Source organism: Canis lupus, chromosome 32, assembly GCF_003254725.2.
Source record: "Canis lupus dingo isolate Sandy chromosome 32, ASM325472v2, whole genome shotgun sequence".
NCBI lineage: Eukaryota > Metazoa > Chordata > Mammalia > Carnivora > Canidae > Canis > Canis lupus.
In genome coordinates, this window is record NC_064274.1 from 25,586,452 (window position 1) to 25,613,010 (window position 26,559).

The window sequence follows — 26,559 nt, forward strand, 5'->3', positions numbered from 1 at the left end:
CAAACTCCCTTTTAACAGAGTTGCTCTGGCTTCTTTGTTGAGACTATATTAAAGGAGGCAAGAACAGAACAGGGAAATTGGTAGGAAACTGTGGGATTAACATAGATTAATAGGTTAAGGTAGTAGTGGTGGTGGTGAGTTGCCTGATTCTGCATAGAGTTTGAAGGTAGGGGCCACAGGACCTAATTAGGTAGGGGACTATAAGAAAAAAATTGAGGATAATGCCAAAGCTTCTGGCTTGAACAACAGGATGGATTTACTAGGGAGAGGAAGCTGGGAAAGTATGAGAGGAAGAAAGCTAGGTGCTTGAATATTCTGCTGGGGTTTAAGAGGAGCATCTGATTCACAAATTGATTCTTCTTTGCCAGACCAAGAACACCTGTGAGTTGTTTGTTTAATAAACAAAGACATACATAAATGAATTTTGCCCTGTGACAAAAGGGGAAACCTTTTAGTCACCCAGTGCTATATCAAACAAGACTGCTCAGGAGTGATTCAGGCAGATTGTGTCATTCCAACACTTCAGTAATCCCCTTGTGAGTGGCTTCCACATAGCTAAAATTTCCACCTAGATTCCCATCCTTTTTACCTTGAATATTTTCAGCTTCCAAATAGCTAAGGTTCTTAAGATGTCAAAAAGCTTTCTCAGTGAACATAGCATTGTCATAAATGGGACACTTTGAGGTATAAATGCTGAAAGGGACAACTCCTTTTTAATTGCATTGATTACTATCAGTTGCCAGTCAGACAGTTACCCTACCTGCTAACTAATCCCAAAGCACACTTATCCTAGACAAAGGCAAAAATTAAACTCAAAAATCTGTCAGTTTCAGCTGCTAACAATAGTCATTAATTAACCATTTTGCAGACAATCTTCTAACTATACATGGAATCTTTATTGACATTACCAATACATTTACTGAGCACCTACCAAATGCTGAGGGACCAAAACTGGTATAAAACTGAGCCACTGCTGTTGCTTGGATTACAATCCATTAAAACACACAAATTTCAGGGTTCTACATTTGTTTAAGGTTCTATTGTGTACCTAACTGTATTAAGGGGAGAGAAAGGAAACCAAAGGCAAGATAGGACAAATAGAGGAAAAGATAGTTTGCTATGTTTGCATGAAGAAATGTTTACCTACAAGCTTATAAGTGATGTTTTGATGAAAATGGTTTAGCTATGAAGTCCAATTCTATAAGTGAGAACTTTCTTTGATATTTGCTGCTGTTTATGTCTTTCTAAAAGGCTTACTTCTGATATGCAGAAATGCCATTAATGAATTTTCTAATGACAGAAACAGATGCATAGAGTGATATGAGAAGCAGTAGAGGGAGGAAGAATAAGAGCACCATGAAGGTAGGGGTGAAGATGGCAAATTCCCAGGATTCCGAATAGAGATTGATAGGTGTCATTGCCATTGTAGTAATTGCTCTATAGCAAATATTTCCTAAAAGACGGATAGATGGCTGGATGGGTGGATGAATGAAGATGTGAGTACACTGAATGAAGACATTCAAAATCTCAATGATGAAATCCAGGTCAAAAGCCTTCATTTGGGGGATAACTGGGTGGATCAGTGGTTTAGCATCAGCCTTCGACTCAGGGCATGATCTCAGGTCTGGGGCCGAGTCCCACATCAGGCTCCCTGCAAGGAGCCCCCTTCTCCCTCTATCTGTGTCTCTGCCCCTCTATGTCTCTTGTGAATAAATAGATAAAAGCTTTTTTGTTTTTTTTTTAAGTATTCATTTGGGATATAGGATGGGAACTCTTCCTTCAATTAGTTGATGACAGAGCTATGAACTTGCTCTCTGGCTCACAATATCCTCATCTCTTAAAAAAGGTGACTGGATATTTAAGAGCATTTTTAAGTCTAAAATACTTGCATAGGGATCCCTGGGTGGCACGGCGGTTTAGCGCCTGCCTTTGGCCCAGGGCGCGATCCTGGAGACCCGGGATCGAGTCCCACGTCGGGCTCCCGGTGCATGGAGCCTGCTCCTCCCTCTGCCTGTGTCTCTGCCTCTCTCTCTCTCTCTCTCTCTCTCTCTGTGTGACTATCATAAATAAAAAAAAAATTTAAAAAAATAAAATAAAATAAAATACTTGCATAATGACAATTTTTAAGTTTTTGAGCTTTATATTCAGCCATAGTTCATCTCTGAACCAGTAATTTGGGAATCTATTTTTAATTAATAACAATATTAATTTTAACTTCCTGTAAACATTAATTAGATATTTGAATTTAACAATTCCACATGATAAAGGTCATTATGTGCCTCATTATACAGATGAGGAAACTGAGATAACACAGAAGTAATTTGCCTGATGTCAGAGAGGAGGTCATAACCAATCTGGGACTCCAGATCATGTCTTTTTGACTCTGATTCTCATGTCCTTAACTGTTGTCTATTTATTATTCTATATAGTTTCATTCATAAGAATGTTTTTTGTGTGAAGTGTCCATTCCTTGGGAACAGAAGCAAATCTGCTTCCTCACAGCTAGGGAGGTTATCAGTGTCGCTGTGCCGGGCACAGGATTAGGACTAGGAAGTGCCATCAAGCATGACACATGGCAAGGATAAATATCTTGTGTCAGTGTGTTCAGGAGTCAGCCATAAGGCAAGAGGACAGAAAGAGGGCACAAGGAGCTAAGAATATAAGACATTTTGGAGGGATTGAGGAGGAGGACAGTTTGAAAGCCTGGACAAATGGGCAGAAATCAGGGAATATATCAAAGTAGAAAGGGTCAGAACAGCAAGCAGGAGAGCAGAGTATCATATAGAGTCTGTTGACCTTAATCACTGAAGCATATCCCTCCTCTGAGATTTTTTACCATTGCATATAGCAGGCACCAATTCTGGATTGCTGGTCTAGGCACAGCATGAAGAAGCAGAATTGGCAGCTCCGGGTGAAGGGGGCAGGGGATCAGTAGCAGCTGCTGGTGAATAGCTTCTGACACCTTAGCATGCCTTCTTAGCTCTTGAGAGTTTTCCCTATCTGCTCAGTACCTTTCGCAAGGGGGAATTGGTTCTGCAGCATATATCGTAGCTTCCCAGCTGGAAGAGTGCAATTATGGAGCGCTGGAGTCTACCACAGCTGACAGGTTCTTTCTTTCTTTCCCCTGTCAGGAAGAAGTGACTCATAGCAACCATATATTGGTGTCATACACATGACTCTCTCCTCCCTGCTTCTCTGACCCCTCCCCCACACACTTACTCACTGTTGGCATAAATCTACTTCTGTCATTCTACATTGCAAGTTGCTGGTATTTGCAAGACACCGTGGTAGGTGGAGGATATGAAAAGATAAATGAGATATTATTTCTACTTCTGAGGAGTTCATAGACTCTATGAAAGAGAGATACATAAGCCAATAATCATAGCTAACAGTTATGGAGGACTGCAATGGGGTATGGAGTACTTATAACAGGACAGGTGCTGTTATATTTATTGTAAGCACCAACTCATTTAATCCTCAAAGCCACCCTATGAGGCTGGAGCTGTCCTACCCTTGCTTTACAGATAAAGAAACTGAGGCATGGAGGAGCTAAATATATCAGTCAAGGTCATTCAACTAATAAGAGTCAGAAGCAGGATTTAAAAGCAAACAATATGGCTCCAGAGCCTGGTCTTAAAAGATAATGACTTAGGGCCTTCTTACAAACAAAAAATTTCCAAATTCAATTATAAGGACAAGAAGTAAGACGTGCAGAAGAGGCAAGCTGATTATGGGAAAAGTGCAGATTTGGAGCAAGTGGCTGAAGTGGAGCTCTCTTAGCTGTTGTATGACATTGGACACATTCCTCAATTTTTCTAGGTCTCAAGCTATTTGTTGAAAGAACAATACCTACTTGAGGTGTTACTATAAGTATAAGAAGACATTGAAAATACCTACCACAGTGCCTGGCACAAATGAGATCCTAATAAGTGATGCTTGCAATTGTTGTTTTGTTATCAGTATGATGACGTATGAAATATTGTGGGGACACAAAAGAAATAAGGATCGATTCTGTCTGAATGAGCAAGGAAGGTCATTGATGGAAGGCCCTCTGAGGCTTGCCTTGGGGGGTGGCATTTGAACTGCACCTTGAAGGATTAGCAGAAATGTTCTAGGCATATAAAGGGAAGAAAAGCATTCTAATCAGAGGGAATAACATGTGTATGACATGTTTGGGAAATATCAAGTTTTTTGTGTGGGGGTAATTTGTGGTCTGTGTGCATGTACAGGTGTATGTGTGTGCATGTATTGGGAGAGACAGGGAGGAGAAGACACTACAGATTTTGAAGACGCAAATCACAAAAGGCCTTGTAAGTCATTGAATTGGACCCTGAGGGCACAAAACACTAAAGGTCGTATGATAACTAACTCAGCAGTTACCTAGATCCTCCTAAAGTAATTTTTTGCTAGCATGTTGTCACATTAAAACTGCTCCACAACACAGGTATATGGTGTTCTATGATTAGGCAGACCTTTTTCCATTTTACCCTGGAGTTATGACGTGCTCCCCTCTATCTACCTACTACAGCTCATTGAACAAATCAACTAGGGTACAGAGGTGGATGATAAACACCAAATATTGCAAGAATGTTTCCTTTAATTACTTGTTGGAACTGCATCATCCACCTTTTGACTCAGACATAAAATGTCAAGACATCATTGTCCCCAAATTGAATAAGAACTCATTTTTTTTGGTTGTTGCTAAAATTAGTTCTTCCTGAGTAGGGTGAGCTGACTGTGTGTATAGGACCAGACTCTTGCTTCTGTAACTGTTGCACACACTTGACCTCATTCAATGTCTGTATTTCCCAGGATTAAGACAAAACAAAATAAAAATCATACCAAAAAATAAATACATGAGTGAGATACTACCTTTTTGAACCAACTGTTGAGTAAGGTAAGTATATAAGTTTTGCAAAGAACGAAGGAGTGAAAAATATGAAAAATAAAATGCTATTGTTTTCTTTGAGTTTTTGTTAGAGGGATAACACAACAACACTGGTTTGGTAGCCACACCTAAAAACCGGAGAGAAAAACATCACCTGCTCTCATTGCCAGGGTGACACTGCCCAAACTGCTTTTGGACAACTATTTATCCGACTTTTCAGCAGTTATGGGTATTATAACAGATTCTTATTTCATTATCTTCCTTTTGTCACATGGCCCCTGGGATAGATCAAATGATTACAGAGTAAATATCTGTATAACGTGATACTTGCTTGTTTACCATTCTGTCACAAACATCATCATAGTTCTTGTTTTCATGAAATACTAGATATTCTGGAGTAGTCAAAGGAATACCTAGCACTTTGTTTTTGTTTTCTGTTTTGCTTGGGTTTTGTTTTATGCCTAGCACTTTGAATGAGTGGAGTCTTACTGTCCTATTCCTTAGTGAAAAAAAGTTATTACACACTATCCCCTGTACTTAATTTTCTTAGGTTTGCAGACTATAAATTAATTGTTTTAATCTTTTCTTAGAAGTTCATCAGGCTAACTCCTTAATTATTTTTATTGCCCATCTCATTTCAGATGTATTTAATTCTGTTTTCTTATATTTGGGTGTTATGATAAACACCAGATTGTTTTCAATATTTAAATATTGGTCTCATCAGAAATATAGAGGGAAACTGTTTTTCTCCCATTGTAAACATTTAACATAGCTAGTCCTCACATGTTAATTAGCTTTTACTTCCATTACATTATTACCAAAGTCAAATATTTTATAGAGAAATGTTAAATTCTTTTAATATGTTATCCATGCCTTACACTTCCTTTTATAGAATGACTTTCTTAAAAAAAATATGCTTTTAATTCATATGATTTTTTAAGTAAAATGTCATTTTTGCCCACATATTTTCTTTCAAAATCATTTATCCATGTTGTTGTTATGCATGCTAACGGCACCCTTCAATTTAAGTATCATCTGCAAATTTCATTAACATATTGTGTACTCCCATTTCCAGGTGATTAATGTAGATATTAAACATGACTATATCTGACATCAATCCCTTCATGACTTGGTTGGATATTTCTTCAAAATAAAATAGCATTATTCATCATTACCCCTTCTATCAATTTTCTTTTCTGGTGGCACCAGAATATTCAACCCAATTTAATTTTAAGATTCTACCTCAGATTACTAAAATCAAATATGTCTGCCTGCTACATCCCTCACATTCATTAATAATTCTGTAAAAACTGTAGACACCCTCATTGGCCTGTAAAATTAATTTACAAATCCAAGTTATGCTTGAAACATGAAACCATCATCTTGGAGGGATTTAAAGGCCTATGAAATCCTTCTAGAGCTTTATAACACTGCTGGACTTCTAAAAGTCACTCTGAGAAGTGCCATTTATATTTCATTTTCTAATATTAATTCCTAGGCAACTAAGTCGTACTTGTGGTTTTTCTGTGTGTGATATGAATATGAAGATACCTCAGTCGAATCCAGTTGGCTTTCCATTCCATTCTAATTTTACATGTCTTCTAATTTGAATGATTGAGGGGAAATTTTTTTTTTTTCTGGTTGAGGGAGAGGAAAAAAGGGAAATGTGTATTAGTTACTCCAAGTATTTTTTTTTCCATAACAGAATTGATATTCAGATAGTAATCTCTAGTATAGCCTTTGTTTTGTTTTTTCAGCTTTGTTTGTTTTTTCGGCCACCATTTTTATTAGGTGCACAAAGAATGGCAATTGATCTTTTTCTTTCCATCTCCCCTGTAGGCCAGAAATTAAAATCATCCAATCATAGGCCACATGAAAATAATAATTTAAATTAAAATGTCTCATCTATAGCTGCCAAGGAGTTCCAAATACACAAATTGAGTCACTTGATTATGAAGTAATTCTAATAATAACAAAATATATTTTACTTAACTAAATACTCTCACTTCCTCAGAAGACTTTACCAGGATACATGAAGAAGTCTGGCACTGTAGTCATTTTCTTCCTCCTCAGGCTGATTACGCTAACCAATCATGCTAATTCCTCCCCTTTGTAGAGATGTGGAGGACTAAGGCAATGTGAACTAGTGAGAGAGCAGGAGAGACTTCTGCAGGTTTTGGGAAAGGAGTCCCTATCAGGAATTTGGGACCTTCTCTCTTTATTTTTGACCTCTCCTCACCACCCCCTGACACTCCCCCTGCCCTAAGCCACTTGAATAGGCAGAAAGCCCAGATTACCACTGGGGGGGGGGGGGGGTGTCAAACTTGTTAAGAGAGAGAAACCACCTGAGAATGAAATCTGAGTGTAGGCAACCAAGTAGACAGAAAGAACCTGGTCCTTTTGACCTCACTGAACCAGTGAAAAACCCAGGACCTTCCTGGAACCACAGCATAACTAGCTGTCTAGACTTGCTCATTCGCAAATACACAAATGCCCTTTCTGTCTTATCCAAAGAGGATTTCTATTACACAGAGCCAATGTGTGAGAATGTGTATGGATTTGGTAAATATGTAGATCCTTGTTTATCATGGACATCAAAATTACACTTTTCAATCTTAATGTATATTCTATGTCATAAGCAGATATTAAAGGGGGGTTTCGTAACTAGCCCAATATCAGATAGCTAGTGAGTAGAGTTAGCATTCATACCCAGGAGGTCTGGCCCCAGAGCCCATGCTCAAAACCACCACACTGCCTCCCAGCAGAATGAGAGAAGACATTTTAGGGAATTTTAACAACTGTGCTTAAGATGGAGGAGACCCAAAAGCATACAGTGTCTGAATAAAATAAAAAGAAAGGAAAGAATTTCACAAAGAATGGAGTGGAGCAAAATATCACATATTTAATTTTTGAGGTAACTAAAACTGTGGTGGTTGTGTTTGGTATCATAATAATAATAATTATTATTATTTTACTTACATCATAACTCCAATGTGGAATCTTTTTCATCTCTAAATCTTCTCATGTATTCTCCAAAAATTTTATGTTCTCTTGGAACCATTCTGTATCTCTCAGTATCTACATCTTTGTCAGTACAGTAATAATATACGTGTTAGGAGGCATCCATTGGTATATCCTCAACTAGAATCCAAGTTTTCCTTAACAAAATGTTCTAGCCAAACTTTTCTTTCATACAAGTGTGTTGGCCCTTATCAATAAAGTTTCTTAGTCAAAGCATTTATTTGCTATTATACATACAACCAGAGTTATATTATGCAATCGCATCACTCTGGCATCTAAACAATAAGGCAGGTGGTTAGCAGGCATATACCAAGATAACCATATACCAAGAATCCCACAGGAAGAAAAATAAGAAAATTGCCCTGAAACGTAGAATGAATAATGAAAATAATCAAGCAGCGTCTAAAGTAGTCTAGCTGATCTGGGTTGCAATTCTATTCTGCTACTTCTCAGTTACATGACCTTGGAAATTTCCTTAACCCACCAGGGATTCGGGTTTCTCTTCAGTAAAATGAGAAGAATAATACTAACTTTGCAATATTGTTGCTATAGTTAGCCACACAGGGCCTGACACATAGTAGGCATTCAGTAAACCGTAACTATTACTATTGTACATATTTTTGTATCTTGCTCTGACATATCTCTTAAGGTTAGAGAAAGTATCCTTGTGTCCTATGAAAGGCAGTTTAAATTAAGAAACCTGGGCAGCCCCGGTGGCTTAGCGGTTTAGCGCCGCCTTCAGCCCAGGGCGTGATCCTGGAGACTCGGGATCGAGTCCCCCGTCAGGCTCCCTGCATGAAGCCTGCTTCTCTCTCTGCCTATGACTCTGCCCTCCCCGCCCCCACCAATAAATAAATAACATCTTAAAAAAAAAAAAAAAGGAAGCCAAATAAAGTTCTTTCTCAATACTAATGCATTGAAATAAGAAGAGAAAAAGTGGGAAAGTTGCTACTCCTCTGAACGACATTAAAAGGGGTACCTTCACTCTCGAACAGACATGACAAGCTGAAATCTTGACAGAAACTGGGGAGACGATAGAAATGCTGAAAGCAGATGAGCATCCAGGTTCTGGGCTGGTTTGCCTTCTGATACCTAGATCTTTTTCCTGCTCTGTTCTCTATCATAGAAGGTTTCACCCCAGCAGGATGCATCCCCCCAGGCTCCTGAGTAAGCTGGGTTCAGCAGGGTGAAGTCAACGGTAGAAGACTGCTGAGCAAGATAAAGAGAGAAGTCAAGTTTTTCCTGCCTTCCTTTCTCTGCCTCGATTAGCTTCTCCAGCCACTTCATCTCCTGTGGGTTCCACTGCCCTTCACTGAGTGGCCCCTAGGCTCCTACAACACTGGCCAAGTGGTAGTGCTATGTTAACCTCTTGTTTATTTCATAATCCCTTGTGATTCTCTCTTCTCCCCCATGGCCTGCATCATTAGTTCCCTATGTTATAGTGCTGGTTTCTGTATTCCTGTTTAGACTCTATCTCATGGAATCCGTAAGCTTAGATACAAGAATAACTGATGAGATTCCAGGAAATGGTCCGAACCTTCTGGTCACCTCTTCCCCTGTGGCCGATTGGTGCGTTGCGGGAACATGGGCACAGTGTAGTCAAATCCTATGAATTTTTAAAAGAGGCTGAACATTCAGATTTTTATGCAAAATATGCTATTTAGAGTACGTTGGCAGCTAATTCAGTATTTGTAAAGACTGCAGTCCCAATGAAACACCTCTGCAGGCCCCATATAACTTGAAGGTTGAAAATGTATAACTTCCACTTGTTACTACGTATGTAAAGGCCTATTACTCCTTTCTCAGTGCCAAGTCTTTTTCCAGGTTTATGTACACCCTAAGAAATGCCACAGCCATTCTGAGAAAAGCGGTGATAAGGTAATGCTAGATGCTCTAACCAATCCCCAAACTGTAGAGGCTTAACACAATAAAAAATATCTTTCTCATTCGTGTAATGGTTTGGTGCAATTGTTTGCTTTTGGCAGAGGCTTTTCCCTACATGGCGGTCCGGGATTCAAGCTCTGTCATATCCTGGGGCCTTCAGGTTCTCTGCATCCAGCTGGCAGATGGCGAAGAGAGAGTAAGAAGCCATGCCCACTGTCTAACCATTCTGGAATACACACCTTTGGAGAGAAACAGTCATGTGGCCACCTCTAAATGAATGTCGCTGTGGCTGGGAGGCTGTTTCCCAGTCCCAATCAATACTACACTCTAGGAAGTATGCGTGACTTTGACCATACAGCCAGCTGACTATGTCACATCTACTCTGCTATCTCTAAGGCAATGTATAAAACTGTGAATGGGAGCTTCACATAGAGGAAACCCATGCTGATAAATACTTTGACTATCAAAACAGAAGGAAAAAGGATAATCATGATTTCTTCAATAGTTAGCTATAGTAAATAGAAAGGGTCAGGAAAAGAGCTAAATAGACACGTAAGTCTCATTATAGCACAGTTTAATGAATATTACCGTTACTATTAGACCAATGTTAAATCTGAGGCCTGGAAATACTTTAAATGACGTGTCCAGAGAATCACAACCAATATTCCCTCCAAAGCTGTTTTTAGATGGGGTTTATTCTATTGAAATAAAGTTGCTTTTAGGTGGGGTTTATCCTATTGCAATGAAGTAACTTTTATTGCCTCCCCTGGAGACAAAGCAGAATAGGAACAGTATCTTGGGGAGAAGCAAAAGACTACAGAGTTTCTTATCTTATATATTGAGTTCTTGGGTTGAGTTAACCCATAAAATAATTAGGTCATTTACTTAATGAACTGAAGTGAACTGCAACTGTCATAATTTTCTAGGGAAAATGTGGGGAGAGCTGTGACTTAGTGACTTGGTGCTATGGAACATGCTGATTTGTAATCTGGAATTAATCAACATTGAAAATGAAGCACTACCAAGCTGCTGAATTTATACATTGATTATTTCAAGAAACATTTTCAAGTGCCTACGCTATATTACTCACCATGGTTGATGCCAAGAATACAAGAAAGAATAGTAACTACTATTAATTGATATACCTACTCTGAGCCAAGTGCTTGTACTTACATTATCAAATGTTATCTTTACTATGATACTTTGATGGTAAGTGATACTACCCACAAGTTTTATTTCCTTTTTGTACTTTCCCACTTTTACATAGCTAGTTTCAAGAAGAGCTGACTTAAAGTCACAGCAGCCTGACTCTAAAATTTGTTTTCTTTCTGCTGTGATATCGCACTCTTACTGGCTCCTGGAAGAGGCACAGTGCATGTGATTGAGTAAGTTACATTTTGGTGGGGTTGGGGAGCAAGCAAACAATTATAAAGCAGTGAAGAGTGAAGGAACTACTACGGAAATGGGTAACTTTAATGCTCCACTCATTGTGTTTATACAAATAGCTGATTCAATGGTTTACAGCTTTGCACATGAGTTTTCTTTCTCTCATACCCCAAGGCCACTTTTTATAATTTCTAGGTAGCGGATGCTCAGGAAAGGTATTTAACAAAGTAGCTGTGTACCAGAGTGAAGATGATGAGATCATCTTTGATACTTGCAGTTGATACAAATTTGAAGGAGATTTAAACCTTTAGAATTTAAGCATGTGGCAATAGTTAGCATATAAGATGTGGATTTATGTATGTGAATTTATATCTGTGAACACAAACCTCAGAACAATATGAAAACTGAACTTTAGTTTATAAGACTTAAAAATGAAAAATAATTTTTTTTCATAGTGCATTTTATACTACCTCTGCTTTCTATTTTGATTCACTTTTTATGATGTTTGGTCTTTCTACTGGGAGAAATGGCAAAATTAGTTTAATAATAAGAATGAACACCCATAGACTGTATTCTTACTATGTGTAAAGCACTTTTTCAAGTGCTTGCATACATTGCCTCATTTAATATAGCAAAAGTCTGAGGAAGCTAATATTGTCATCCCCTATTTACAGAATTCAAAACTGAGGAAGAAAAAAAACAAAACAAAACTGAGGAAGAGGCTACATAATTTGCCTGAGGTCACACGGAGTCTGGGCTGCAGAGCTGTGGTTCACACGGAGGCACTTGGGTGCCAAGCTTTTCTGTTCTTAGCCCTGTCACCCACTGCCTCTCCACAGAGTGCCAGAAATGCATACTGTGTACAATGCACTTGTGGGGGCTATGCCACCTCTCCTGAGTGACTTATAACCTTATTGGAGAGCCACAACATACTTACATCTAAATTGCGATCAGTGTTAAATTCATTTTAAGGAAATACCATACCACAGACCCTGAATTACTATGTTGATTGAATAAGTAAGAAAAATCAGGGAAAGGGAAAGTGGACCAATTAATTTTTATTGCCAGTATATACAAAAGTAGAATATATTTAGATTTGTGTAAATTGCATAACAGTCCAGTAAAATACAATTAGCATCCTCATTCTACAGTTAGAGACTAAGTAGTATGTCCAAACTCATGTAGCTGGGAGATGAGTGAAGTAAGGCAGTTGTACTCCGAGTGTGTTCCATGGACAAACAGCAACTACATCACCTGGGAGTTTGTCAGAAGTGCAAATTTCCAGGCCTGACCCGGACCCATTGAATCAGATTTCTGGGACTGTGGCCCAGAAATTTGTGTTTCAATCGGCTTTCTAGGATTTCTTGTGCCCACTTAAGTTTGTGAAGCTCCTAGCTAAGATATGATGGTGTGAGATTGGTGTGATGTTGAACCTCATATTCTTGCGACTATACCATGCTGTGACCTGGGCTAGGTGAGAGGACTCATGAAGGAAAGAAAGAACAGAGCTGTTCTCTGAAGGCTTTGTGTAATACATGGGTGAGTACAAGCGACAGAAGAGGCAATCCAGGAGGGGCCACCTACTGGACGTGTCACTCATGATGCCATGGTCACCTTCTTCTAGGTACACTTGTTTCACCCAAAACTTATGTTTAAGCTCATATATTGGGCTAAAGGTGGGCATTTGGTACAGAGGTGGGTTGTCTGCAATCTTGTCATGATTCATAGAGAAGCCTTGCATGAAGTGCTCTGCAAGTGATTAATACTGGTAATTAACTAAGCCAATTATTTAGATTTGGACGATGGAATATGAAGGGGGACTCATCAGTGGATGGGAAGGATAATGGAACAGGCATATCAGGAAAGGCAGATATAATATAAGAAAAACAGAAAGACAAGTTTTTCCCTAGATCTTTTATCCAACTGTTTCATTTTTGCCAGTTTTTATTTCTGGGTATTCTTAAACTTCTTTCTAGATATACCAAGTAATATAATCTAAGGCTAACCATAATCTTTTATGTCACATTAGAAAAAGGAAAGGAGATTTGAAGGAGCAAGACATTTGGAGGGGACAGCTAGGGGACCCAATCTGAGGTCAGGGGTCATTCTGTCAAGAAGTATTAGGAGACAGGGCTGGTGAGAAAGAGTTGCAGGAAACCGAGAAAAGGATCCAGGCTAGGTCACTTCTGTACTTTCTGCCTGAATTCCACTGTTCTTATAATTCTAATCTCCTACTGTGCAGCAATAGCCCTAACCCATGAACATTAAAATCTTTTTTTAAAAATTTATTTATTTATTTGAGAGAGAGAGCATGTGAATGGGGGTGGGGGAAGGACAGAGGGTGAGGGAGAAACTTATCCTGCTGAGCGCAGAGCCTGGCTCAGGGGGCTCAATCTCATGACCCTGAGATCATGATCTGAGGCAAAACCAAGAGTTAGATGCTTAACTGACTGTGACACTCAGGCACCCCCAAAATTAACATCTTATATTGCCAATTTCTTCTGAGCAAATTACTTATGCATAATAGCAAAGGTGTTCCCTCCTCTGAAGAGGCTAACTTGCCCTGAGAAATTCAAGTACTTGCTGCTGTTGCTCTTCTGAGGTGCCAAGAAGTTGACTCCTTTGATGGCACACAGCAGCCCTGCCCTAGATCCAAGGCAACTTTGCACATCTATCTCTACTCTTTTCTTTGTCATATTCCCCTCACTCCAGCACAATGCACAAAAAGACAGAAACCATGTATGCTGAGATAACTAAACATGGTAAGAATGATATTTCTAATATCACCTTTCTATAAAGTTGTTTTGAGGATATAATGAGATTATGCACATAAAGACAATTTGTAGATTGTTAAGGACTAGATTTTAATGGTCATAGTATTGTTTTTAGGCATGGCTCCAGTAGGTTTTTAAATTTTTAAGATGTATTGGATTTGAATAGCTAGTAAGAGTTTTGACTTTATTTCCAGTATCCCTAAACATTTAGAGCAAGGTAATGACAGGTTAAAATCTGAGTTTTAGAAATAATCTAATCATGATGTAGGGACCAGAGAGAGACAATACCAGGATTGGAAGGTTAATTTAGGAGCTTATTATCCTGTACTCAGGTACTTATTATCCTGTACCTCTGGTCCTTGGCCTAAACACTGAGTAGTAGTCTTGGAAATGGAAAGGAAAGGATAGTTTGATCAGGGATTTAGGCTACTAAAGCCATTAGTTGCTAATGACTGGTTGGCAACAAAGAAAAGGAGCCAGAGGTGACTAAGTGGTTTGGAATCTGCATCTGTGGGAAAACTGAATTAATTTGTTTTACTCTCCTGCCACTGTTAGTTTGCTTTGTGAATGGATAACCTTCTACCTGATCTTTAAAACACTCTTTTGTTGGAGTGCCTGGGTCAGTTAAGTATTGGACTCTTGTCAGTTAAGTACTAGCCTCTTGATTTCAACTCAGGTCATAATCTCAGGGTGGTGAGTTTGAGCCTGCATCAGGCTCTGTCCTGGGAATAGAAACTGCTTAAGATTCTCCCTCTCCCTCTGTCCCCCCAGTCCCTGCCCTTATCCCTCTCTAAAAGCAACAACAACATCCAACAACAACATTCTTTTGTCATTTTCTATGCATGCTTTTGGATCTTGGGGCACTTTCATCACAGCACACGTCTTCTTTTCAACAACCAGAATTCAAATCACTTTTCTATGATAAGATCCTGATTCAGTTCTGAGATACAGGATCTTATATTGTCCTTGAGGTCCGGTTGAAATCATGACCCCTCTATGTCAGACTGCCTGTGAAGAGTCTGGGAAAAGGAATCAAACTAGCTCAGCTCAGCTCCCAGCCTATGCTTTTCAGTTTTTCACTTCTATTCCCTTCCATTCTAGCCTGTTGAAATTGGCCCCCATGCAACATATCATGGATAGCTATAGAACTGCAACTGTAGTCCAGGCCCCTGAAATAAACTTAATCAAAGATTACAATGGGAAGAACAGAATTATTTATGTCTTATAACCACAGGTGTGTGTGTGTGAGAGAGAGAGGGCAAGCTAGAGAGCCAGAGAGCACATAGTATATTCAACATAAATATTTAGGCTTCTTTTTGCTCAGTTGGAAGCAAAAAGAATTTCTATAATTCTGAAGGGCAGCAATCCATCAGTTGATCTTAAAATGGCACTATATTTTCTATAAACATTGCCTCTTTTCTCAAGTTATTAGTTTACTTTCACTTTGCTTTAATCCTTTCTTTAGGAAAGGATGGTGTTAAAATGCCATCAAGTGAAATAAGGGGTTTTATGCTGAAGTCTTTACATCAGCGAATTTACATTTTGTAAGAACACCCTCAGGGGATTTCAACTTTTTCCTTTAAAAAGTCAAATGGATCCATTTCAGATGTGCACGTCCAGCTTCATGCTCTAATGCGGCCAGATTGCCATAGCTTCAATTTAAAGCACAGGTTTCTGGTGATAATACATTGACATTTTTCCAGCATTGGCTGAGAATGAGACTCTCCAAAGAACCTGACTTGAGTTACTAGAAATGAACAACTTAAATGTCTAACCCCCAAACAGATGGATTCTGTTAATGTTTTCATGTATTTGATGCTTTCTAAACATATACACATTTTCAAGTAATGTGACTAATTTTCTATTATGAAATCTTATTTTGTATTTCTCTAAGAAATATTTTAGTTGGGTGATTAAAGGAAAAATTGCCCCTAAAGGTCAAAAGCCAAAGCATGCTATCATAAATAATAATGTCAGTTCTCTAAAAATATAATTTCTTTGATTCTATATAATTGAAAATGTGTCAAAATTAAATGTGCTTGATTATTTAAAAAGATTTATAGATTTATTTTAGAGATAAAGAGGTGTGAGCTTGGGGAGGAGCTGAGAGAGAGGGAGAAAATCTCAAGCAGGCTTCTGTTGAACACAGAGCCCTATGCTGGGCTCCATCTCATGACCCTGCATTCATGACCTGAGCCAAATTCAAGAGTCAGGTGTTTAACTCACCAAGCCACCCAGGCACCCCTATAAGCTTCCCTTTTAGAACTGCTTTTACTGCATCCCATACATTTTGGTATGTTGTGTCTGAATTTTTGTTTGTTTCAAAATATTTTTAAATTTCATTTTTTAAATAATAAATTTATTTGTTATTGATGTTCAATTTGCCAACATACAGAATAACACCCAGTGCTCATCCCGTCAAGTGTCCCCCTCAGTGCCTGTCACCCATTCACCCCCACCCCCCACCCTCCTCTCCTTCCACCACCCCTATAAATTTCCTTTTTGATATCTTCTTCACTCATGGATTGTTCAGTAGTATATTCTTTTAATTTCCATGTATTCATGAATTTTCTAGTTTTCTTCTTGTTACTGATTCTTAGTTTTGACTCTTTCATTCAGAAGATACTTGGTATGATTTTAATATTCTTAAAATTTATAAGGCTTGCTTTTGGACCTATCATTGATCTTTCCTGGATAATGTTCCAGGTGCACTTGAGAAGAATATTTATTCTGGTGTATTGGATATAATGTTCTGTAGATGTTTATTGGGTCCATTTGCTCTGAAGTATGTTTGAAGTCCAATGTTTGCTTATTGATTTTCTATCTAGATGATCAATGTATTCTCAAAAGTGGGATACTGGAGTTCTCTACTATATTTGTATTGTTATTTCTGTTTACAAATTTGTTAACATTTGTTTAATATATTTAGGTACTCAGATGTTGGGTGTATGTATATTTATGGTCATTATATCCTGTTGATGAACTGATCCTTTAGCATTATATAGTGGCCTTCTCTGTCTCATTACAGTTTTTGGTTTTAAGTCTATTTTTGTCTAAAATCAGTTTAACTACCCCTGTTTTCTTTTTGTTTTCACTTATATCCTTCACTTCGAATCTGTGCATCCTTAAAGTTCAGTGAATCTCTTTTAGACAGTATATAGTTGTACCTTTTTAAAAAATCCATCCAGCCACTCTATGCCTTTTGATTGGAGAATTTAATTCCTTTACATTTAGAGAAATTATTGATATTAATAATGATCAATTGATATTATTACTAATGCCATCATGTTGTTTTCTAGGTGTTTCATAGTTCCCTTATTTCTCCCTCTCTTGCTACCTTCCTGTATAAATTGGTGACTTTACATAGTGGCATGCTTTGACTCTATTTTCCTCATTTGTGTGTGTGTGTGTGCATCAGCTGTTAAGTTTCTGCTTTGTAGTTATTAGGCTTATATAAAACATCTCATAGATATAAATTCTATTTTATGCTAATGATAACTTTCTTACATACAAAAATGCTACTCTTTTACCATCCTTTTTACAGTTTTGATGTCATAATTTCTTTATATTGTACATTCATTTAAAAATTATTATAGCTATATATTATTACATATTACAGTAATATAGTATTCTGATTTTGAGTGTATACTTATCTTTACCATGTGTTGCATATTTTCATATGTTTTTATGCTGCTAATTAGCACCCTTTTATTTGAGCTTGAAGAATCTTTTCAGCATTTTCTCATAAGGCATTTCTAGTGCTGATGAACTCCTTTAGCTTCTATTTGTTTGGGAAAGTATAACTCCTTTATTTCCTTCCTTCCTTTTTTTCCTTCCTTCCTTCCTTCCTTCCTTCCTTCCTTCCTTCCTTCCTCCCTCTCTCTCTCTTCTTTTCTGATTTTCTTTTTATCTCTACACCCAATGTGGGGCTCAAACTTACAACCCTGAGATCGAGTCACATGCTCTACTGACTGAGCCAGCCAGGTGCCCCTCCTCTTCACTTCTGAAGAACAATTTTGCTAGATACAGAGTTCTTTGTTGGCAGTTTGTTTTTTTCTCTTTCAACACTCTGAATATATCATTCCACTCTCTTCTGCCACATAAAGTTGCTGCTGAAAAAACATGTATAGCCTTATAGGGATTCCCTTATAAGTGTTAACTTCTCTTATAAGTGTAACTTCTTTTATCTTGATACTTTTAAGATTCTTTCTTTCTTTCTTTCTTTCTTTCTTTCTTTCTTTCTTTTTTTTTTTTTTGGCAGTTTTATTATAATATGTCTTGGTGAGGATCTCTTTAAGTTGATTTTGTTTGGTGACCTATGAGGTTTATAAACTTGAATATGCAAAATCTCTCCCCAGATTTGGGTAGTTCTCAGACATTATTTCTTCAAGTAAGTTTTCTTTTTTCTCCAATAATTCACAGATTGTTTCTTTTGGTGGTATCCCATAGGTCATGTAAGATTTCTTTACTCTTTTTCATCCTTCTTTTTGTTCTCCTCTGGCTAGGTAATGTCAAATGTTCTGTTTTCTAATTCACATTTATTCTGCCCATCTGATCCATTCTCTTTGTTGATGTTGTCTCTTGCATTTTCCATTTCATTCATTGTATTCTTTAGCTCTAGAATTTCTATTTGGTTCTTTTTCATGATTTTTATCTCTTTGTTGAGCTTCTTATTTTGTTTGGGTATTGTTTTCCTGATTTTGTGGAATAATCTTTCTGTGTTTTCTTGTAGCTCATTGAACATACATAAAACAACTATAGTCAATTATTTATCAGGTAAATTGCAGATCTCCTTATCTTTGTGATTGGTTCCTAGAAGACTGTTGTGATTCTTTGGTGGTGACATGTTGCCTTGATTTTTCATTTTCCTTGAAGTCTTGTATTGCTATCTTTGAAGTATCAGTCACCTCCTCCAGTCTTTATTAACTGAATTTGGGAGAAAAATACCTTCTATCAGCCCTGTTAGGGAGTCTTAGGCTTTCTCAGACTTTCTATGGATATGCCTGCTCCATATTTCTTCCTCCTTCTTGGAACAGAATTCTTAAGCATGTATGCCTTCTTTAGATCCCATAATGTACCCAGGCCACTTGCTGACAGCCTCCCTGTTGCTTTCCCAGTGGCAGAGGAAAAGCTCAATTTTGTAGTCTCTCCCTGGCATGCAGATATTCTGTGTGTGCTCACTCGTTACCTGTCTAAGCTCATTCTTGTTGCCACAAGGAGTATGCACAGAGAGCCAGTCATAGGGTGGGAGTGTTTGTGGGTGAGGTATGCAGAATGCTGTGGATGCCCATTGTATAATTGGGGGAATCTGAGGGCAAGGCATTCCACCAGCTCATGAGTGATGTTATTGATGGAGTTTATGATGCAGTTAGTAGGATTTATGTTCCTTTAATGCTCTTCAAAAGTACTATCTCCCACCCAAATCTTAGTAGTCTGAATGGGATAAGAGAGAGTCTCTTTGGCAGCATCCCACACAGCTGGAGAAGCCTAGCATTCACTCACACACTCCTCCTCATGGAAGAAATCATGGGCTGAGAAGATTTCTCTTGGTCCTGAGCACCTTGGGGGAGGGGTCATATGTGTAAAGGCAAACAGTTCCTTATATACATCCAAATTTATAGTTTTTTGCTCCATCAGTGTCCTGGAACTTCTTTCATGGAATCTGAAAAGCTCTCTAATCTATAGGTGACTGTCTAAAATAGTGTTCTCCAAGGGCTTCCAGATATGGCCAAGAAGAGTTAGAACTAATTCACTGACCACTTTGGTGTCCTCAGCCAAGACCAATATCTATCTGCCTGTTACCCAGTGTAAGGGTATGAGAGACTACTTGATGCCGTGTATTATGCTGGATCCCATAGATATCACAAAGACATATCTGTTCATGGATGGATGCCAAACTATTGTTGTTGAAGAGGATATGATGAAGGATATCTTATTCATCCATGTAGGTAATATTACTCTCTTAATGCCTTACTTTAAAGTAATTATCAAATAATAGGATATCTATGTCTGCTTGGGATGCTATAACAAAATATGATAGACTATATAGCTTAAATAGCAGACTTTTATTTCTCCAGTTATGGAGGTTCAGAGGCCCAAGAGCAGGGTGCTGGTGGATTCAGTGACAGATAAGAGACATTTTCTTGATTTGCAGTAGGCTGTCTTCTTCCCTTCTCACATGTTGGAGACAGAGAGAGCTCTGGTCTCCTCCTCTTCTTATAATGGCACTACTTGCATCATGGTGTCCCACCCTCATGAACTTATCTAAACCTAGTTACATCCCAAAGGCTCAGCTCCAAATTACATCACTTTGCAGAACAGGGCTTCAACATATGAATTTTGCAGGCACACATTTAGTCCATACCATAGGAAAAAACATCAGCCTTCAACACATACTCACGATGCTTTCTGGAAGATAGTAGGGTTTCGGTTTGTTTTGTTTGTTTTCCCCAGAGGATTTTTTGGTCTACTTCATTCTTGACTTCTTCAGCACATGACACTGTTAACTAAGGTCATCTGAATATGGAAAAGGGCTTAGGGTGAACAGAACAGGAGTCAGAAACTAAAATGGGTAGTTTCACTGGCATGTAGATGGCTGTACTAGCAGATATACTCTGTCATGCCCAAGCTATGCTTTTTCTCCTTTGTAAGTACTAATACCTCATGTATCAGTTACATAGTGACACATTAATGCTGTTCAACAAACCACTCCAAATTTCAATGGCTTAAAACAACAATAATCTGTTCTCATACATATGCAGGTCAGCTGGTGATATACTAATCTAGATTGAATCCAGCTAGGTGGCTCCACTTTAAGGCATAGGTCTGGTTGGGTTTGGTTTACTCAGTTCATTCTGGCTAACAGGGAAGCAGGGACACTCTTCTATGGAGATGGCAGACATACAAAGATGGCAAGTACAGAAATAATAATGCCACTTCTGGCCTAGGCTCAGCACTATCCTCCACATGTAATTAGATAATGCAAGATACACAGCTAATGTCAAAATCAAAACTAAGGAAAGAGCATTATATGTTCCAGATAAGGTCATAGAAGAATATGGATGTAAAAAAGGATGAAGAACTGGAGACAAATTTTTAATCTACCACAGTATATATTCTGGCCTCAATTACTCACTTGCAAACTCTCCCCCATGTGAAAACCAAACACCTTCTTCCCAGAACCTTTAAAAATCTTATGCCACATAATATTAGTCTCAAAGTCCAGATCTTGTAAGCAACATCAGTCCAGATGAGGTCCTTTTTGGTCTGGAAACTGAGTTAAAATGGTTAGTTATTTCCCCAAAACACAACACACACTGCTGGAACAGAGAAAGAGTAATAAGCCTCCCTTTTTGAAAAGGAGAAGAAAGAAGAATGAGATATGTAGACATTGATCTATAATAATTTTGAAATCCCATTGGGAAAATGTTTCCAGGAACTCTTCTTCTAGAGATAGGTATAGTCCTTGATAAAATCCCAATTCTCCTTCTAAGCAGTGGTTCCCCAGTCTAATACTCTCTTGGTCTGTTGCTCTACCCAGTTGAGTATCCTTTCCCCAATTATCTTTCTTGGCCATTTCTAAAAATAATTTTGTCTCAAATGCTCTTTAGGGAAGCTGAGAAGCTTTCTCAGACTCTTTCTTGCTTATAGACACATGGGAATCCAGAGATCTTCTTACATTTCCAGCAGGCCCAGTCCTCTTCAATCCTGGATTTCAGTACTTTTGTAAATCAAATTTCTCAAAAATATTGTGAATATTCTGTATTTTTTCCAGTATATTTCATGGGCCCAAAAAAGCAATCACAATTTTTTCTAATGCACACTTCTCTTTCTCTTCTTAATCTTGGAATCACTAGGCTTCTCTGGAACTATGCCTGTAAACTTTCATATTGTGACTATTTTCCCCAAAATTAATTAATTAATTAATTAATTAATTATTTATGTTAAAAAATTTTGCCCCTAAGGATCAAAAAACCAGAGTATTTTATCCAAAGTAAAATATTAACCTTCTAACATACATGACCTGATTCTTTTGTATAATTCAAAATGTGTATGTTAAAAATTAAGCTCACCAGGTTCATAGGAAATTGTTACTAATGTTAGTGGTTTATGTATCATAAGTAAACAGTTGAAAAAATCAGGCTTTTTTACCGGGAAAGCCTTTCTTTAGGTGCTCTTTTTTTATAGCTGGAGGAGCTCTATTAGGCGCCTCCTTAATTCTCTCAGATATCTTAAATAAATGATGTGAAAGCCAAACTCTGATTTGCTCTATGCTTCAAGGCTGTATACTAATATTGATTTAATTTTCTCTCCCATCCTATATCTTAATCTGAGAACCTTTGACTGGTTGGAGAAGCTGAAGATGAGGAATAGTTTAATTTTCAAAGCCAGTAATCTCTGGATTTATAACATTCTGCTTACAAACTGGTAAATTCTTTTCTGATCTCATCTCTTTCTTGTAGAAATAGATTACAGTTGACTTTTGAACAACACAGATTTCAACTGCATGAAACAATACAGATTTCAACCCATTTTCAATGGGGTCCTCATAATGTAGATTTTTTAAAAATCAATACAGTATAGTACTGTTAATGTATTTTCTTTCCTTATGATTGTCTTAATATTTTCTTTTCTCTAGTTTACTTTATTGTAAGAATACAGCATATAATATACATATATACATATGTCTATATAAGACATACAAAATATGTGTCAATTGAATGTTTATTATATTGGTAAGGCTTCTGGTCAACAGCAGGTTATTTGTAGTTAAATTTGGGGGGAGTCAAAAGTTATACATGGATTTTCAACTGTGCAGGAGGTCAGCATACCTATCCCCTGCATTGTTTGAGGGCCAACTGCAGCTAAAAGAGACCAGCTCACATTTTTTATATTTTGCTTAGAAACTATCTCGCCCAAGTGAAGTACAGTTTTTAATTGTACTTTTAATTTCAAGAATTATGAGTGGTTCCAACAGAAAGGGCATTTGCTTCTTTATTGCTAAATCCTTCAGACTAGAATGAAAATGCACCGTTATTCTATAGCTTCTAGCTTAACACTGATGAATAAGTATATGTTATTGTCAATGCACTCTGAAAGGTACCTTTCATTTGCTACTCATTTTCATGGCAGAAACTCTAATTTGGATGAACAGGAGATTAAGGGCTCATGATGAAAGATCACTTCCTATCTTCTCATTGTCACAATATTGGAACTGACACTAGATTCTCAAAATGCTCCTCTTGTTTACAGTCACTCAGATAGAAGCTCTAATGAGTCCTAGGCCACCCTTCATAAGTGCTCCCATATTTTGAAACAATGAAGAAATCTATATTCCTATTGCTCTTGAAACTTCCACCACCCTTGATCTGAGAGTCCCATTTACACCATTCATTGGATGGGTAATCTTTATGGTCTTTGTTGAATGGCCTATGGAACCAATTTTCTCATCCTCCCCATTAGTATTTGATCATTGTTATTCTGTCATCCTGTACCAACTCACAAAGAAATAATTGAAGGCATTCTAAATTTGGAGTATCATCTAATGATATATTTTTGTGGGCTTGTTTAGAGTGTGGTGATCTACACATCCATATTTTGGTTCATATGTTTATATTACCATAAGATGGTTGCAAAGGGGCTACTCAACTTGAAAATGTTGCTATAAATGAGCAAGTCTTTTCTAGTTCAACTCTGTCATCTTGGGTTTTATTACTTAATCTAAATTATCTAATTATTTGGGCTTAGAAGATAATTAAAATGAAAATGGAAAATAATTAGAATAAATTTAACCAAAGATGTGTAAATCTTCTGTACTGTACTGAAGAGCACAAAAATTTGCTAAGAGAAAGTCAAGAAGATGGAAACAAATAGAGAAATGTAAAAGATTTATAGACTAAAAGACTCAGTATTTTTAAGATATCACTTCTCCCTAGATGGATTAATAATATTTGCTTTCTCTGCAATTTGGAATGTCTTCTTACTTTGTAAATAACATTTCTGATTTTCTCTAAACTGATGTGTTGGTAGTTTTTCAAATGAGCCATCAACTATGTTCCAGAAACAGAAATAATATCAAATTAAGCCAACTCTGAGTTTGTTTTGTCATTCCTATCCCTGTAGGGTAGTAATAGTAACCTACCTCATGGAATTTCTGTGAATTAAGTTAAATGAGATAATGCAAGCTACTTAAGATAGTTCATGGCACATACTGAGAATTCAAGAAATCTGTACTATTTAACGGGGAAAAAGGGCAACAGATGTAAATGGGAGATGGACACAAACAACACTTTTGTGCCTTACATAAAATTGGCTATGAAATTATTAGGCAAGATCAGTTTCAGGGAGTCAGATATAGAAAATTTATCTAAACAAATACAAAAAAAGACTAATTTGGAGAAAAGTGAGCCACTTACCTATAGCATAATGTTAGGATTCCATCCAGCAAGAAGAACCACTATGACTGATAAGAAATGAGGGCTCTATTTTAGAACTTACTGAACTGTGAGTGCTGGTAATAACATCTATGGAAATGTGCTGTCTCTGTGTCTGGTAGGATTGGCTGGAGCACGGGATGTAAGCAGGGCACACATATAAGAATAAAAAGGTGGGCATGAAGTGGATTGAAAGGAAAGGCAAATTGGAATCTGAAAGAATAAAGAGGAACCCACAAGACAAACTAGAAACTGCCCACAGCTATCTCTCATTGCATCTAAGCAAACAATGATCTATGCTTATGCAAATTCTGGTCATTATATCTATATTACCATAACAGGATGCAAAGGAGCTATCTAACTTGAAAATTTTGCCATGTGGTAACCTGCATATAAAGCTTGCACACTTGACTTCAAAGTTGTATATGTTCCTGACCTGGGTCTCAGAGAAGCTGAAGGAGAACATCCAGAAAAAGCCAAAGGAGCTGCAGACCCTGCTCCTGCTGGAAATAAACAAAATAAATCTGTAGATCAAAGTGAATGTATGTAAATCGTAGCCATTTGGGGTCCTGTGACGACCTTCCAAGCAAAGTAGCTGATGCTTCTCTTCTATTTTTCAAATTTTGCATAAATTTTCTTGTAGCCAATCTTAACCTGCAACCATACAAGGAAGAGAATTCTGGGAAATACATTTCAACTTAGCTAAATTGTCACATACAAAACCATCACAAGTGGATAGAGAACCATAGACTTCTTTTCAATAAGACCATTTTTCAACCTCTGTGGTAAATTATCCTGTCTTGTTTTAATCATTGAATATTAAATCTTGTGACAAAGATTTAAGAATAAATGCTTTGCATGAGTGTGAGATATTAAGAACTATCATATATTGACAAATATAAGAGAAGTTAGCTTTCATTTTATTGTGGATCAGATTTATTCTCAACACATCTCACATTACCATAATCCTTACAACTGCATTGTAGATTTTTCTCAATTTACTATGTGTTTCACTTAAAAACCAGGCTCAGAGGTGAAATAAGTTCCAAAGAACCCAGAATACAGGCTGAAACTTAAATCTGAACATGGGTCTTTGATATCAAGATTGTGCATTTTCTACTGGATTACAATGAGAAGGAAGACACTGTAGTAAAAAATGTTAAGAAAAAATATCAAGAATTTTCTACAAGTTGAACAAGTTAGTGGCAGGTATGTAGAAGCAGTGATAATTAGATAGCTTTAAAATAACTCATTTTGAAAAGGTATTCCACCCAGAGAAGAGAAAGTTGATAGAGTGGTCTTCACATATATGAAAAAGCCTTACTTTGATTGATTGCATGGTTGTCAAAAAGCTGATGACTCTGTGATTAACAGAAGATACTGACTCATACATGCAAAGGATATAAGTTATCTTAACACAAGTAAAAGATACGTAATTTACTACAAGCAGGCAGCTATACAAGCCAGGCAAAACACTGGCACACCCAGTCTGAGAGACAAGCCAAGCTCACTGACTCAAGTCCTCGTGAAACAGCCTTTCTACTTGGATACTACTTAATCTGAGCATCACATCCTTCAAACAGACTTCATTTGTCATTCTCAAAGGTTTTGTAACCTCTGACTACTATAGCTGTTATTCAAACTCTGTGCTTGACTCCTCACCAGGTTCAAGAAGTTTGTAAAAACCTCTGCACATGTCTGAGTTAAATTTTTCCAGGCATAGCACGTTCCTAGTTTGCCCAGTTTTTAGGCTTGCCCATGATCCATTCTCCTAGAAGTTTCCATATCCAAAAATGAGTGGGTAGAAAAGAGGAAATGATCTTAAACTCTGAAGCTAGAGGTCTAATTAAGACATTTTACGATAGTGAGACTTTTAAGAGACAGGAATGAGGATTATAGAATCTATGACATAAGTCTTTTTTAAGTAGAAAAGGCCCTTTTCTCTCAGTTTGCTTTAACTTCTCCAAATCCCTTCCAAAATTTTATTCATTCACTTATTTAATCATTCACTTAAAAGAAATTTATTGAATGCTCACCATATATCAGGTACTGTGTGGATGTCAAAAAACAGAAGACTTGACTAGGTTTCAGGAAGAGAATATAAAAACCCCTCTAGGTATACACCAAATAAAATTATCAGACTTCTACACATGATATTTGTTCCATCAGAACA